This window comes from Sus scrofa, chromosome 9 (genome assembly GCF_054392235.1).
Source record: "Sus scrofa isolate SSC_HxYL_T2T_F1_AM1 chromosome 9, Sscrofa_HxYL_maternal_Yorkshire_Landrace_v2.0, whole genome shotgun sequence".
NCBI classification, from domain to species: domain Eukaryota; kingdom Metazoa; phylum Chordata; class Mammalia; order Artiodactyla; family Suidae; genus Sus; species Sus scrofa.
In genome coordinates, this window is record NC_139391.1 from 134,876,132 (window position 1) to 134,892,066 (window position 15,935).

At 51.3% G+C, this 15,935-nt stretch overlaps 1 protein-coding gene across 2 annotated transcripts in view; it reads right to left on the bottom strand.

Annotated features, from left to right (window-relative positions):
- RPS6KC1 (ribosomal protein S6 kinase C1) overlaps positions 1 to 15,935 on the bottom strand; it is a 375,187-nt gene that overhangs the window by 24,954 nt on the left and 334,298 nt on the right. Inside the window, exon 20 of one of the 2 annotated variants that reach the window (XR_014816532.1) lies at positions 12,740 to 12,983. The gene's annotated coding sequence lies outside the window, so the exon portion shown is untranslated. Of the gene's footprint in view, positions 1 to 12,178; positions 12,984 to 15,935 lie in introns of those variants that run through there. The other variant, XR_014816531.1, reaches the window with a different exon arrangement.

Here is a 15,935-nt window from a genome sequence, read left to right on the forward strand (position 1 = left end):
GAGGGGAGGGAGTCACACTGCAGCAGATGTCTTGGCTGGGAGAGAAAGTTCTAGAGACTGCGCACCGTGGGCTGGGGAACAGCGGGCTTGGGCTCAGTTCCGAACAGCCCAGCTCGCTTCCAGACGGGAAACCAGAGCAGCAATCCAGAGGGATCCCGGGAGACCCCGCGCGCCGGGCCTGGCAGCAGCGGAGCCGCCGGGGCGGGGGTGGAGCCCCACCTCTCGGTCTTGGAGGCAACGTGGGTTCACCTGAGAGAGCTGGCACCCCCTCACCCCTGGGGAGGAAAGAGAAGATGGGATTTCTCCCGGGGTCGGAACAGGACCCCGAGGGCCCGAGACAATGGCTCCAGGAGGCCTGACAACTCCAGCCCTGTTGACGAGGGAACCCAACACCCTGGAGATCGGCGTGTGAAATCTGCGCTGCGGAAGAGAGTCCTCATTTAGCAGAGAAAGCGCGGCGCTATCTACGTGTGAAAGCTTTTTTAACACTGTTCCCTGCTCTCCATATGGCGAACTTCACCCAAATTGGGAGGAACGAGGAACAAAAACTCCAGCAGCTTGAAAATGAGAGTGAGCGCCAGGTGCCCATCCCAGAGGCAGCCACGGCGGGCGCCCAGGGTGGGTCCAGCAGGGCAGCGGGTCCCTGCGCTCTTGCCACCTGCCCTCTGCCCCCAGCCTCTCCTCCCAGAGCTGACTGTGTTCCCGCTCGGTGGATGAATCGCCATCACCAAGAATTAAAATCACCATCGTAACCATTAATTGTGCTCTCTGGGTGTGCCAGACCGTGAGTACCAGTGACCTAGGACATGGTGTCTCAGTTAATCCTCACCAAGACCCTGTGAATAGGTATGCCCATGTACATACCCATTTTTTCATGCCTATTTAAAGTTGGCAAATGGAGGAGTTCCCGTGAGGGGTCTGTGGGTTAAGAATTCAACTGGTATCCATGAGGATGCGGGTTCAATCCCTGGCCTCTCAGTAGGTTAAAGGATCCTGCGTTGCCACAAACCGTGGTATCCATCACAGACAGCTCGGATCTGGTCTTGCTGTGTCTGTGGTGTAAGCCGGCAGCTGCAGCTCTGATTTAACCCCTAGCCTGGGAAGGTCCATGTGCCGCGGGTGCAGCCCAAATAAATAAATAAAGTTGGCCAATGGGGAATCAGAGACATTGTCTTTTACCCAAAGTCCCCTAGGAAGATTGAGAGGCAGTCTGGGTATTCAGTTAAGGGATAGTTTCTCCGGCTCACTCTGTCTCCTTCTCCAGAGCAGGTGCAGTGGGTGGGGGGGTTTGCTCCACTGGAAGCTGGGAGGCTCTCCTACAGGAAGGAGTGGGGGGTTGCCCTCTCCCCCCAGGCAGAAGGCAGTGGCCAGAATCCCTGATGGTTTCATCCTGGGGCGATTTGTGGAAGCTGCAGGATCGGTGGCTCAGAGACCATCAGTCCTGCCCGGAACTTAATGATCCTTCTTTCACGGGAAAACCAAGGTCAAGGAGACAAAACTGAGTCACCCAATAGGTTCTATCCATCAAATAACTAGACCGACCACCTCCTGTGCACTCAGGACACTCTAGAGCTTTCCATAAAAGAGCACCTTCTCCTGTCCCCCGCCACCTGCCTCTCCCCAGTCCTGTCCCAAGTGGAGGTGGCCCCTTCCCAAGGAGGCTACTTCGGACCCTGCTGCCTCCCAGGACTGACCTCCTCCCACCTCCCCCTGCTTGTACCCTGTCTCCTGCCCTCATTTAAAAGAGCTGGTGCTGATCTCGGTCCCCCGTGTCCCTTCCGCTGTCCCCTGGGCTGCACCCCTTGGGCTTCCCCCAGGGTCCAGGGCTGCAGCTGCCCCCCTCTCTTTCCTCCCTGCCCCCGCAGCCCAGTATGGCAGCACAAAACGAAACTCGATGCAAAGATGTTTAGAATGTTTGTCTCCACGATTGTATTATTTACAGCAATGCTGCGCTGTGCCCGGGGCATTGCGTGGTTTGAAAGACGCTATACAAACTGAAATTGTGTGGCATTGTTTGTTCCTCCACATTCTGCGAGAGAGAACCAATCTAGTAATGACTGTTTTTGCTCCTCAAATCAGAGACGCTCCATTTTGTGTGCACGGTGGCTAATCTGGAAATAAGGATTCAAAGCAAATGTATAAGGAGCTCTGGACGCCGTCGGGGCCTGGTGAATGAATGGAAGGCAGCAGGAAGGAGGAAAAGACAGTCTCAAGGGGAGGCCGGCGAGAGCCCCGTGGTCCCCCTGAGCTTGGACACCAGCCCATCCCGGGGCGGCGGGACGTGCCACATCGCATATCCGTTTGCACAGACAGAACGGGCCCCGGGGAGCGCTTTGCCCCAGACCTGCGCATGGCCAGCTGCAGTCCGCCTGCAAACCTCCCTGCCGCTGGGTTCTCACCCCAAGGTCAAGTTCTCTGGAGCTGGGGCTGACCCTTTCAGATCATAAGCGAGGGAAGGGGAGTCAGGAGGAGCGGATGGTACCGGGGGTAGGAATGACCACAGACAGACCCAAGTGCCTCTTCAAGGACATGGCAGGAGGGCGAGTGGAGAGGTAGCGCCTGGGAGCTCTGAAGCCACCCAGTGGGTCTGAGCTCAACTGAGTTATAGCACCGACCTAACTCAGGCTCCTTGCCATACACGCCAGACCATGGCTGGACGCGCCTCTGTTCAGTCCCCACCCCGGGTTGGGTGTGGCAGCAGTTTGTTACTGGTGAGCCCCCTGCAAGTGTGTTCCCTTGGGAAAGGGAATGAACCTGGCCTCTGAGCCCAGCCCCAGCTGCTTGGAAACAGCCACCCTCCACTCTCCCTCCCCTTTCATTTGCCCACTCATATCATGACCTGCTGCACTGCCCAAAGCCTCCTTCCTAAGGAGGCATCTGGGTCACTCCCTAATTTCCCCCTTTAGCCTGTGCATCCTCCAACATCCAACTCAGACATCGGCTTCCGAGAACACCTTCCATCATCTCCCCGTGCCTTGCGGCACGATTACTCAGTCTCCAGTAAGCCCCAGAGCCTCAGTTTGTAATTCTCTAGAATGCAGTCCAGTGTGGCCCATGAAACAGATGTGTGGGGGTCTGCTCCCCACCTGCCGCCAGACATAAGCCCCTAGAGGACAGAGACCCAGGGTGGTCTCGGCTCCAGCACTCCTTACCCCCCAGCAGCCAGCAGTGTGCCTGGCCGTCCTGTCCCTCCCCGATGCCTCCAGGCTCTGACCCCTGCCTTACGGGGCAGGGCCGGATGCACAGTAAAGGGAGGCAGCCGTGGATATCAACTTGTGGTCCAAGACTTCACTGACTTAACTTCTCCCTTCCAGAAGCATCCCTGGCACTTCCCGGGTTGTTCTCAAAGTTAACAATTCCCAAATAGTTCACGTTCTCTCCATGTGCCAAATTTGAGCCTGTCGTCTGCCGAGTTAAATTGCAGCCCAGTGGCACAACAGTTTAACTGGTCTGATGCGTGAGGCCTCATCATTCGTTACCGTGAGCACTTAGAAGCGAGGTAATTAGAGGCTGCATTCCTGAAGCCTGAGGCTCTTGGGCTACAATTCTGGAGTTTGTTATAATAATGGTGATGGGGAAGGGTCCCAGGGATTCCATTTCCAGACTGTTCAGATTAGCGTTAAAGGGCCCCCAGGAAGGCAGTGGGGACACCACCGCCCCTCTCAAGGTCAACTCCGCCCAGGGAGGAAGCCCTGAGCTGAGCCACCCGCCCCCAGACTTCTCCTGCAGAGCTGGGAGTGAAGTTGCCCAAGAGCAGAGAGGATTCCCTCCATTTCACCTGTGCCCACCCCCAGGCCTATCCCGGTCCCGACTGCACTGAGCAGCCCACCCCCTTAGCTTGTCACAAGGGACTTAGGCAGAATTATTGCCCTGAGATGAGGACAGAGGACAGAGGCAACCTTGCAGTGATTCCATCGCCAGCACCAGAGAGCCATCACTGCGTTTCCCAGCTCTCACTTTAAAACCTCAAACACCCTGTTGATGAAAAGGCCATTAGATCACTCTGAACCGTCTGATAGGTTAGTGTGAATGAGTGTAACAGATTCTTTGCACCTCACTGGAAGGACTTCAGTTTTAGGGGAAGCATTTGATTCTGGCGGAGGGTAGAAATAAACTGGAGAAAAGGGAAGAAAGAAGCCACACAGCGTGGCTTCCAGTTTAATTAGTTAATCAATCAATTAGTTCATTAGTTAATCAATGAATGAATTGGGTGCCTTCCATTTTCTAAGGTTTTATCGAAGTCTAGTTGATTCGCAATGTGGTGATAATATCTGCTGTACAACAAAGTGATTCAGTTACACATGTACACACATCCATTCCCTTTCAGGTTCTTTTCCCATATAGATGATCATGGACTGCCGCTGACAGCAGGTCCCTGTTAGCCAGGCATTGCACAGAGCTCAGTGCGCACTGTTCGTAAGTTAATAAGTGAACTGTTAATAAGTGAATGAATGGGCCCTTGGGTAGGACAGGTGCTGTCTTGCGACTCTACATTTTCAGATGTGAGGTCCTCTGGCCCCTCCACCCATCCCAAAGAGTCAGCGATCCCAGGGACCAGACTAGGCGGGGGCGCCATCAGGGGTGGGGAAGCAGGAGAAGATCAGTTCCCTAAAGCAGAGGTGAGCGTGAACGTGCTGCCCTGAGGTTTTCCATGTTATGAAGAGAGACTCTCCTTGTCCCCAGAGCACATGCCTAAATTCCACTCCCGCTTCCAGTTACTCATTCTGAACCACGGTCGTGCTTAGAAGGTCTTTCAAAGACTGTTTTCTCTCCCCTTCTGCGTTCGTTATTCCTAGGGCTGCTGTAACGAGTCACCACAAACTTGGGAGACAACAACAGAAACTTGGAGGTCCTGCTATGGCACAGTGGGTTAAGAATCTGATGGCAGCAGCTCGGGTCGCTGCAGATATATGGGTTTCCTCCCCAGCCTGGCCCAGGGGGTTAAAAGATCCTGTGTTGCCACGGCTATGCCATAGGTTGCAGCTACAGCTCAGATTCAATCCCAGGCTGGGGGAACTTTTATACGCCATGGGTATGGCCCTAAAAATAAATAAATACATAAAAAATTTTAAAACCCAGAAATTTGTTCTCTCACAGATGCAGGAGGTCAGGAGTCAGAGAGCAGGGTGTTGGCAGGATCACATCCGCTTGGAGGCTCTGAGAAGGAAACGCCAGGCCTCCCTCCCGGCCGGTGGTGCTCAGCGTTCCTTGGCTTGCAGGTGCATCACCCCAGTCTCTGCCTCCATCACCACACAGCCTCCCTCTCTGCGTCTGCGTCCTTTCCCGCCTCTTATAAGGGCATTGTCACTGGAATTAAGGCTCACCCTCATCCGGTATGTACGCGTCTCAATCCTCACTCTAATTGCATCTGCTAAGACCCTCTTTCCAAATAAGAGGTTCCACGTGGACGTGGGTGTCGGGAGGGACACTCTTCAGCCCCCTCCACCCTCTTAGAGCCAGACAGCAAGAGAAGAACTTGGAACTGAGTGTGATCACAACAAGAGGAATCAATGGGAAGTGGGAAGGAGAGGCCTTGGGGGAGGTCCCTCTAACGCAGCTTCTCGTCTCTGCTCCCGTCCCCTCCCCCACCCCACCTCCAGCCTCTGAGGCTCAGAGCAGGGGCACCAAGGGGTCACTGACCACATCAGGAAACTGAAAGTGACGATCCCTGGGCAAGACCAAGGCCCACAGAGGCTTTACTCTTTGGAGCCAGTGTGGCCAATATCATGTTACCACCCTCACACCGTGATCTCCCAAGTGTCTGACTCAATTAGGCCCCGACCCTGAAACCCATTCCTGGTGTGTTTGTGTGTCACGGGGCAACAGACAGCCCCCAAGATGGCTTTTGTAGAGACCCTTTCCACGCTGAATAGAGCTGAACTGTGTAACCAATAGACTATCGTAGAAATGAAGGGGTGAGGCATTCCCGTTGTGGCTCAGCAGTTAACAAACCCAACTAGCATCCATGAGGATGCAGGTTCCATCCCTGGCCTCACTTAGTGCGTTAAGAATCTGGTGTTGCCGTGAGCTGTGGTGAAGATCACAGATGTGGCTTGGATCCCGCGTGGCTGCGGCGTAGGCTGGAGGCTACAGCTCCGATTGGACCCCTAGCCTGGGAGCCTCCATATGCCGAGGGTGCAGCCCTAAGAAGACAAAAAAAAGGAAGAAACGAAGGAGTAGGACTTTAGAAGCTGGATCATAAAAGTCGTTGTGATATCTGCTTTGCTCTGCCTTTTAGTTTATCTGCTTTGGAAGAAGCCAGCTGCCAAGCTGTAAGAATACTCGAGTGGCTCAGTGAAGAAGTCCACATGGGTCGACACTGAGGGCTTCTTCTGCCCACGGCCAGCACTGGCTGACTTGCCAGCCACCTGAGCGAACTTTCTTGGTATTAGATTCTCCAGATCTCGTCCAGTATTCAAAAATCCCAGCCAACATCTTAACTGAAACTACATGAGAAAACCACCCGGCTAAGCCACTCCAAATCCCTAACTCCTAGAAGCCATGTGAGATAATTAAAAATTGCTGTTTTAAGCCACTAAGTTCTGGGGTACTTGTAGTGCCTCAATAGGTAGCTAATACACAAACTCAGCCACATAATCATTCATTTGTTCATCATTCAATAAATACTACAGAGCAAACAAAGTGTCATAGGTACCCTTGAGAAAGAAAAATTGAACATGATCTGTTTTCTCAAGGAGCTTAGAAACACAGGAAGACAAGATTTCTAAACCCAACTCAAAGCGCAACATGTATGGCTTCTGAATTTAAGAAGCAGTAGACAGAACACGGTGGGTTTCTGGGGGATGCTTCTCGATCGAGATTCTGTGGTTGCCAACAATGGAAAGCAAGTCCAGCTTCAATGGAAAAGAGCTTTCCATTCAATGGAAAGATAACTGAGAGCTCATAAAAGTGATGGAAAAACAAGAGAAGCAGCCAACAAGTGGAACAGAAAGGCCAACCCAGCATGGAGGCAGCCAACCCAGCCCCAGGCATGGAGGCAGCCAACCCAGCCCCAGGCAGTCTACCCTGTGGCCCCGGATACCACTGCTATCATCACTTCCATTGCCAACTAGATGGAAGCATCCAGTTGTCCAAGACCACAACCCCTCCCTATGCCCCCACACCAGGGAGCAGGACAGAGCACACCTGCCCGGAATCAGCTTCTAAAGGTGGTATCAGGGACTTCTACACAGTGAAAATTGCCCCCAAACAGGAAACATATTAGGATGTTGAGACACCACTGCAGAGAGAGAGGGTCATTTGGAACAGACAAAACACAGGACATAAGAGGGCAGGGAGCTACAGCTCACTCCTCTGCTTCCTTGGGCTAAGCCTTAGCGTACTCGGTGTCCTCATGGAAAAAATGGCATGAAGATGTCTTCTCACTGCCTCTTTTTCATCTTTCTACCAAAGCTGTGAAGCCTTCTCTCTCCTCTACTCCCACTCCAATCCCATCCCATCTGCCATTTGCTCTGCAGATCTAAGGATGGATGGCTTAGAATAGAATTTGTTTCTGAAGGTTGAACTAATGAGGACTTCCCTGCTAGATAGGAATGCCCCATCACGGTCTGCCAGGCACAAACAAAGGGGACTTAACCAGGCTCAGCAGGAACCAATGATGCAAACAGAATCACGGGGAGCCAGTCCAGGCCCATCGTTTCAGCCTACCAAGGCTTCCAGGGGTGATCGATCATTGCAGCCATCCTGTGCCTGCTCTGAATACAAGTGGGCAGACTGGGGTTGAGTAATAAGACTTCTGAACACCCACAAAACCTGCAAGGGGGCCGGTGTGACAGACTGTGCCAATCTGCTGAGTAACCGATTCACCTAACCCCGAAGATGCCTGCCACACGCTCTCACCCCATGCCCACTGGTGGAGCTGCCGGACGCCAACTAGGGGACTGAGTGGCCCTTTCATAGGACCCAGTCTTTGACCTCTCTAAAGCACTGCCTCCTCGAGGAACCCAACCCACTTTTACCTCCACTCCCAGGCTGTAGAAAGGCACCCATTTTTATGGCCCATATCTCCCAGAAATTCCTTTTTGAGGACTCCGGCCTGATAGCCCATGGCACTTCACATCTGGGCCACCAGCTTCAGCAACTGATTACATGTCACCTTGAAGATTTTGCTGTCTTACTGTTACTGAATTGATCAACTGTATCACGCCAGGATCCTAGCCCAGGCCGAGACCCCTCCCCTGGCCAGGAAGGTTCTTTATCTGATAGGATTCACGCAGCCAACGATGAAACCAGTGGTGAGGCTGGAAAGACACAAGCTTTGGAGTTCCCATCATGGTTCAGTAGTTAACGAATCTGACTGGCATCAATCCCTGGCCTTGCTCGGTGGGTTAAGGATCTGGTGTTGCCATGAGCTACAGTGTGGGTCGCAGATATGGCTCGGATCTTGCATTGCTGTGGCCCCTAGCCTGGGAACTTCCATATGCCACTGCTGCAGCCCTAAAAAGCAAAAAAAAAAAAAAAGCACAAGCTTTATTCAATGGCTGAAGAGTGGAGAAGCAGGAACCTAGTTTGCAAATCAACTTCTCAACCCAATTTGGGCAGAGACACCAAGTATACAGGAGGAGTGAGGCAAAAGGGAGGGAATTGGAAAGAGTGGGAGGAATATTCCTGAGTAATCTGAGAACAGGGGTGTGTTTGGACCCGTACTAATGCAACTCTCCTTTTCAGCCCTTGTATGGGTTTTTTTCTGGTTGTCATGGCAATGTCATCTGTCCTGGCCCTGGTGGGTGTATCTTTCAGTGTCTAATGTATTACAATGAACGTGTAATGAGGCTCGAGGTCTACTGAAGTCAAATCTTGTGCTGTCTTGAGCTAGTTTGGTCTAACTCGTTCTTGTTTTTGTTTTTTTGTGGGTTTTTTTTTCCTCGTTGCAGCTTCCTCCTGAAACTTAAGAGTAATTGCTTTCTATCTGAGGGAGAGGCAGGGGTATGATTCTGGAGCAGCAGCCTTAGTAACATTATCAGTCAACCCACTCAGTCACTCGGGTCCAAACTCTACCAACCTGGACGCCCACCTCTCCCATCAGAGCACGAGCCAGTTTCATCCACCCTGGCTCGGGGATGACCACGGCCAAGGTCAGAGAGCACCAAGAACCCCGGTGTCTTCCATCCTGCTTCAGGCCACAGTGACCCCTCCACCTGGGCAAGACGGAGCTCTAGTGTTCTCTCAGGAAATTTAAGCAAAAGCTCAAGGGACCACTGTATCACAACAGACGGGGGGGGGGAGGGGGGGCATTGTCTCAGGGGCCTGCAGCACCTCAGAAACACCTTCACACCCCAGCCCCTCCCCCTCAGCCAGGTGGCCCTCCACCTCTGCCAGGCACCTGCCATGACCGTCCTTCTCGTTTGACTCCCCTCCACCTCTCTCTGGGCCCTCGGAAATCTGGCCTGACCATCATCTAAAAACGTCTTCCATAAAAGTGGGCCTGGAGAGTTAAATAGCAGGGAAATGGGCAAATGAAGGGCGCAGGAGAAGAGGTCCATAGATGACAGTATCCAGGAGGAGGAGAGTAAGGGAGGCTACGTGCTCTGCCCTCACCGCCTCTCCCCTTCTTTATCCAGCTGCCTTACTCTCCATCACGGTCTGCCATCATCCAGAGAGACTTCATGGATGGAAGGACAGCCCTTCCACATCGAATCATCACATTCCGTGGCCCGTTCTGTCCATAGACTCTGACCCCTTTAAATCCACACCCCGCCTTCCATCAGTTCATTCTTAATAGTCAATCACCTACCCTAAGTACGGTTGCTTATCTTCCTTTTCTTTGATTTACCCTTTTTTTTTTTTTCATCTCATGGACACTTTCTCTCCATAGCAAAATAAATGTCTCTCCAGCTACCAAATGTCCTCTGGTTTCACCTTCTTTCCTTTCTAGCCAGCACCCCATGATGTCTCCCTTCCATAGCTTTCTCACCATTATCTCCGAGGATCATTTATCATTATCTATCAAACTCCCTTGCTCCTGCAGCCAAGCAGCTGAAACCTCGTGGCCATTGAGACCACGAGTCTCCAAACTCAACTTGATGCCAGGCGCCTCTTCTCCTCCCTTCACCCGCCTCTCCGATCTCCTCTCTCTACCGCCTTCTTCCTCACTCCATCTCAGCCTTGCTTTCTTCTTCACCAAAACTGCCGAGAACCCAGGCACGCCCCCCATCTTCCTCCTCACCCCTAAGCTGTCTATACCCTCACCTGTCCTCTCCTCTTTCCTTCTGAAGCATCCCTCCTTCCCTCCAAGACAGGCCCTCCATCCAGCTCCGGATCCCATCCCTCGCCGTTCCCTGCCCTCCCCCACCCCTGTCTTTAGCCTCTCCCTCTCTGCTGCCTCCCTTCTTGTATCCTACAGGTGCTCCAGTCTCTGCCACTCAAAAACAAACACCTCCTCCAGAGAGCCTTCCTTTCCTGCCTGCTCAAATCAACTCTCTGGATTTCCAGATCACCAGTATGTCTCCCTCACAGCACTTAACACTGAGGTATCAAAAACACTTTACCCTCCTGTCTTCTTCCACTAAATGGTAAGCACCTTGAGGGCAGCACCACACCCAGATTTGATTTTACATGTTCCAACGGTTTCTGAAGCATGGCAGACACTGAATGAAAACTTCTCAAATGAGAGTACAGTGCTAAATCCATCACTCCGTTAGGGATTATAGGAATTATAAACTCCCTAAGCCTGTGGCTGCATCTTCTGTTTCTTAGATGCACCATCTACCTCTATATTACAGAGTGGGCGCCTCCCATGTCAGAGCCATGTAACAAATTGAACTGAAATGGGAAAAAGGTTTCGTTATTCTGCTCTATAGATGATCCCAAGTCTGAACCTGCAACTCAATTCTTCTCCTCTTCGGGTCCCAACCCCACTCGGTGCTCCTTCTTTTCTTTCAACCCATACATCAACAAAGTTGAATATTTAACATACTTTCAAAGCTGTCTGACTGTGCCTCATGGTTTTTGGCCCCTGTGCCTTTCTTAGAGCTGCTACCTCTTTTGAGAATGGTCTCCACCCCCATCTGGGCCCCTCTGGCCAAAGGTAAGTCATCAACCAAACCAGGTAAAGTGGTGCCTCTGAGAAGGCTGGTCTGACCTCCCCATCAGAACTCACTCCCCTCCGCCGACCCCTTATCACTTGGTCCATGTGCTGACTTGGCATCACAGAACATTCTACTCATTTTGGTCAGCTGGGTTTCTAGGGCGCAAGGGTGAGACTCCCCAGTGAGGCAGTAATACACGTGTGGAATTGGGCGAACTGAAAGCAGAAGGCAAATGTTAAAACCATCTGTTCAGGGAATCATCACTTCCTCAGCCTTTCACCTCCTAAACCCCCTCCAGCAGGTTTCTGTCCCAGGGGAGACAAATTCCTCGACTCTTGGGCAGTCAGAGACCCTCTCGGTAAAAGTATAAAGGCTCTGAGAGGAGGTATCAAAGAATAGGAGAAAATGGGATGCAATATTTCTGAACTGTAGTGTAAGTCCCTTGAGAGAAAAAAGCCATGCTCTTTCTTCCTTTTGCTCTAAAGCATACAGCACAGCGCAGGAGGCCCCTTTACGACAGAACTTATCACACAGCATTGCTCAATAAATGTGATGATTGAGCAATAATAACAATCTCATACTATGGAATTATGGATTTATGATTTCATAGGATCTACATAAAAGACCCATGTGTCTTTTATGCAGAATCAGTAGAATACGTGTGTATGTGTGCATGCATAAAGAGATTTATTTCAAGGAATTTTCTCATGCAAATATGGGAGCTGACAAGTCCAAAATCCATAGGGCAGCAAACCTGAAATGGGTAGGTCAGGCCGGCAGGTTAGAAACTCAGGCAGTAACTGATGCTGCATCTTGAGGCAGAATCCCTTCTTCCCTAGGGACCCTGAAATTTGGTTCACAAGGTCTTCAATGGGTTGGATGAGACCCATCCACATTTTCAAGAGGAATCCCCTCTACTTAAAGCCAACATCTGCAAAATACTTTTACAGCAATGCCTACATTGGGATTTGATTAAGTAACTGAGAATTACAGCCCAGCCACGTGGACACACAACTGACCATCACTCCGTGGAAGGAGAGAAGGCGATCAATGGAACCATCCATAGGACTATGGGAATATGTCACCAAGCTTGCACCCACCTTTCCTGGAATCAGGGCTATAAAGTATGGTTTTATTTTATTTTATTTTATTTTTGTCTTTTTGCCTTTTCTAGGGCTGATCCCGCAGCATATGGAGGTTCCCAGGCTAGAGGTCTTATCAGAGCTGCAACCGCCGGCCTACGCCAGAGCCTCAGCAACTCAGGATCCAAGCCGCATCTGTGACCTACACCACAGCTCACGGCAATGCCAGATCCTTAACCCACAGAGCAAGGCCAGGGATCGAACCCACAACCTCATGGTTCCTAGTCGGATTTGTTAACCACTGAGCCATGATGGGAACTCCTATACAATATGATTTTAATCTTCAGCTTCCCACTAGCCATTTTCACCCAGCATTCTTGTAAGGATTCTCAAGTTTTAAAGAGTCAGGCAGGCCCTTCCATTATAAAGACAGAAGAAGAGATGCCTTAGGTGTCTCCCAGTGCTGCTAGCAGGAAGAGAAAGATTCAGGTCATTGATAGAGCTTTTGAAGCTATGGGATTCAGTCAATAACTTTTTACTAGGCATCTACTATGTGCCAGCCACCACTCTGAGGTATACAGCCATGAACATAACCAGTCAGTTCCTTACCTTGTAGACTGGGTTCATTCTAGTGGGCCAAGTTTCACTCATCTCAATTCAACCACCATCTATTGAGCACCCACCATGCCTTTGGAGAATGCAGAGAAGCATAAAAGCCACACTCTTCCTGGTGACAAGAAGCATGACAAGTCGCTGAAGGGGGTGAGAGCAGTGCTGGACAAAGGCCGTGGAATTCAAGTGCCTCAAATGTGCTCCTCTCCATTTTCTCCACTTAGCACTTTTTTCCACCTCTCTGAAAACAAAATAAAAGACGGATTAAAAAGCCTGTGGTGAATTTTTTTGCAGAAAGTTAGGCTGGGCTGTATTAGGGTAACGACTCCTGAAAGGTCAGTGGCTCACTGCATTATTTCTCGCTCCTTCTGAGGCCGTGGCAGATCCGTGGTCTCCCCTCCATCAATGACACCAGCATCTCAACACTTGACTTCTAGTCTGGCTGCAGCAAGGGAGGACTCACATCCTCCTATGCCCCAGACTTTGACATCCATCGCTCCTGCTACATTCCATGGGCTAGAAAGAGTCCTGTGTCCCCGCCCCTCAGGGAGGGTGCTGGAAAAGGCAGCAGCTCACACAGACAGTGCAGGCAGAGAATATGTCTCTTCGATACAGCCCATAGGCTTTTTACTCATCTTGAAGGGTCAAACTCACATAGACCAACTCAAGACAAGAAGAGGTCTCATCCTTAGAAAAAGGCAAGTCCATGGACAACTCTCTAAAACACTAGAACAGGGAGTTCCCATTGCGGCTCAGTGGAAATCAACCCAACTAGTGTCCATGAGGATGCAGGTTCAGTCCCTGGCCCTGCTCAGTGGGTTAAGGATCTGGCATTGTCATGAACGGTGGTGTAGGTCACAGACACGGCTCAGATCCGGCATTGCTGTGGCTGTGGTGAAGGCTAGCAGCTGTACCTTCAATTCTGGGAACTTCCATATGCTGCAGGTGTGGCCCTAAAAAGCAAAAAATAGTCACAATAATAAAACACTAGAACAAGAATATATTTAAAGGGGCAATGTTAAATGGGCAGCACATTGGCCATCATCTTGAGTGGGTATTTACGAACACCTACTGATCAAGGAGTATTTATCAAGCATCCTTAGTTTCTCAAAAAAAAAAAAACCAATTTTCCCATAGTCTGCTTCTATGTCAGATATGTGGACTAATAAAGCTACCAGCCAAATAGGTAAACAAAGGATGTTGCTGCCACCAAGCCATTAGCTACTGCAGCCACCTGCAAAGGTGCACCCTGAGGGGATTCAGGCTGGGAAAGCACTGGATGCTGGCTCTAGAGAACTGAGGTGTTTACCAACGAAATGATTTCAATAACCCCAGACTCTTGCATCTTCCCATACATAGAAAAGGGCTAAATTCACTAACTTAAGATTCTGGTTTTCTTGTTTTCTTTTTCCTTTTTTTTTTATGGCCACCAGGCTGGGTTCTGCTCAGTCTCAGGCCCTACCCGTCTCTACTCCTTCACTTTCACACCCATGCAGAAAGAATAAGCAAAACCTGCGGCATCTTTAATCCACCCCCTGGGGCTTCCCAAATCGTCTCTTCCAGGGCGTGCAGGAACCAGAGGGAGTCCCCAGCTTCAAGCACTGGCAAGACCCTCAGAGGGTTGAGTCCCCAGCCCCAGGGGTGGTGTGGTGGGGTACAGCACTCACGAAGCTCCACCACGAGCACCCAGTAAGTGAAGCTGCCGTATTTTCACCCCTTGTCATCACTGTCAGAATGGCAGCGCTTGGAGTTCCCGTGGTGGCTCAGCGGTAACAAACCCGACTGGTACCCATGAGGATGCAGGTTCGATCCCTGGCCTCACTCAGTGGGTTGCAGATCCTGCATTGCCATGAGCTGTGGTGTAGGTCACAGATGTGGCTAGGATCAGCATTGCTGTGGCTGTGACGCAGGCTGGCAGCTACAGCTCTGATTCAGCCCCTAGCCTGGGAACTTCCACATGCTTCAGGTGAGGCCCTAAAAAGACAAAAAAAAAAAAAAAAAAAAAAGAATGACAGCACTTTGTCAGGGGGCTGTGAGATATTTGGGGGGACGGACGGTGACGTGTGGCCATCGCTAGCTCCTTGCTTTCAAATAATCCTTTGGACCCTGCTGCGATGGACATGATAATTCAGGAAAATGATCTAATCAAGTAGGGCGACAAGGAGCTCGTTACACCTGAGTGTGAGCCTTTCCAGCACTCACTTCAAGGCCACCACCCTCCTTTCCTCGGAGCTCTGGGGGAAGCCTGGTGGCTGTCCTGGGAGCTCGCACTGCTGGTCACACTGCGGGTCACAGGCTCACCGATCTTCCCAGTTCCATAAAGGTTTTTCCCAGGTCATAAATCCTAAGAAAAAATAACCACTGAAAAAATAACCGAGCAAACAGCCCTTTGCCCAGTATCGTCATCAAACTGCAGGGCCCGCTTTTAGGACCCTTCCCCTGAGGGGGTGTCTCCCGTCTGCTTCCAGGACTCTGAAAAAATTCCCAGCCGAAGTCACTATGGTAGCAGTGGAAATTCCCCAGGCCCAGTCCTGCTCACTCAGGGTCACTGGCCCCTCTGTCTGTGTCACCCTGTGGAACCAGGCCACTCCTGTTTTCCCGGCCACGTGCTGCGACCCCAGAGAGCAGACACCTTGGGATTTAGCCCTTGGCCTCACAGTTCAGCACCAGGCCCCGCTGGACACGCTCCAGCCCCAGCAGGTGGGGAGTGACCCTTGACCTCCTGCTTGGCTGGGTCAGGGGGGACACTCCCACCAGGAGCCCACACTGGCCAGACCTTCCACAGTTTTGCTCTCTCTCTGAGTCCCCCACCCGCTGCTGGCACGCTGCCAGCATATTTGCCCACCATTCTGTCACTGTGGCCACATGTTCTGTGGAACAGAAAAGATGGGCAGAGACAGCCTAGACTTTCACTGAAAAAGACCCCACAAGCCTCCCAAACCCCACTCCTGGCCATTCCTGTCAAACACTCATCCGACAGAACCAGATTGCTGCTGCTTCCGCCGCTGCTGAAATTAATGGAATCTGGCAGGAAAAGCTTTTGTTTTTCCAATCCTGGATTTTGCCAAGCAAACACAAGGATCATGTTGAAAATGGCTGCTGTTGAGGAGTGGATTTTGGTGGGATCCGAAAGCTCCCACCGCACCACCCTCGACCCAGGAACCGCACGCACGCCACACCCTGAATCCTCTCC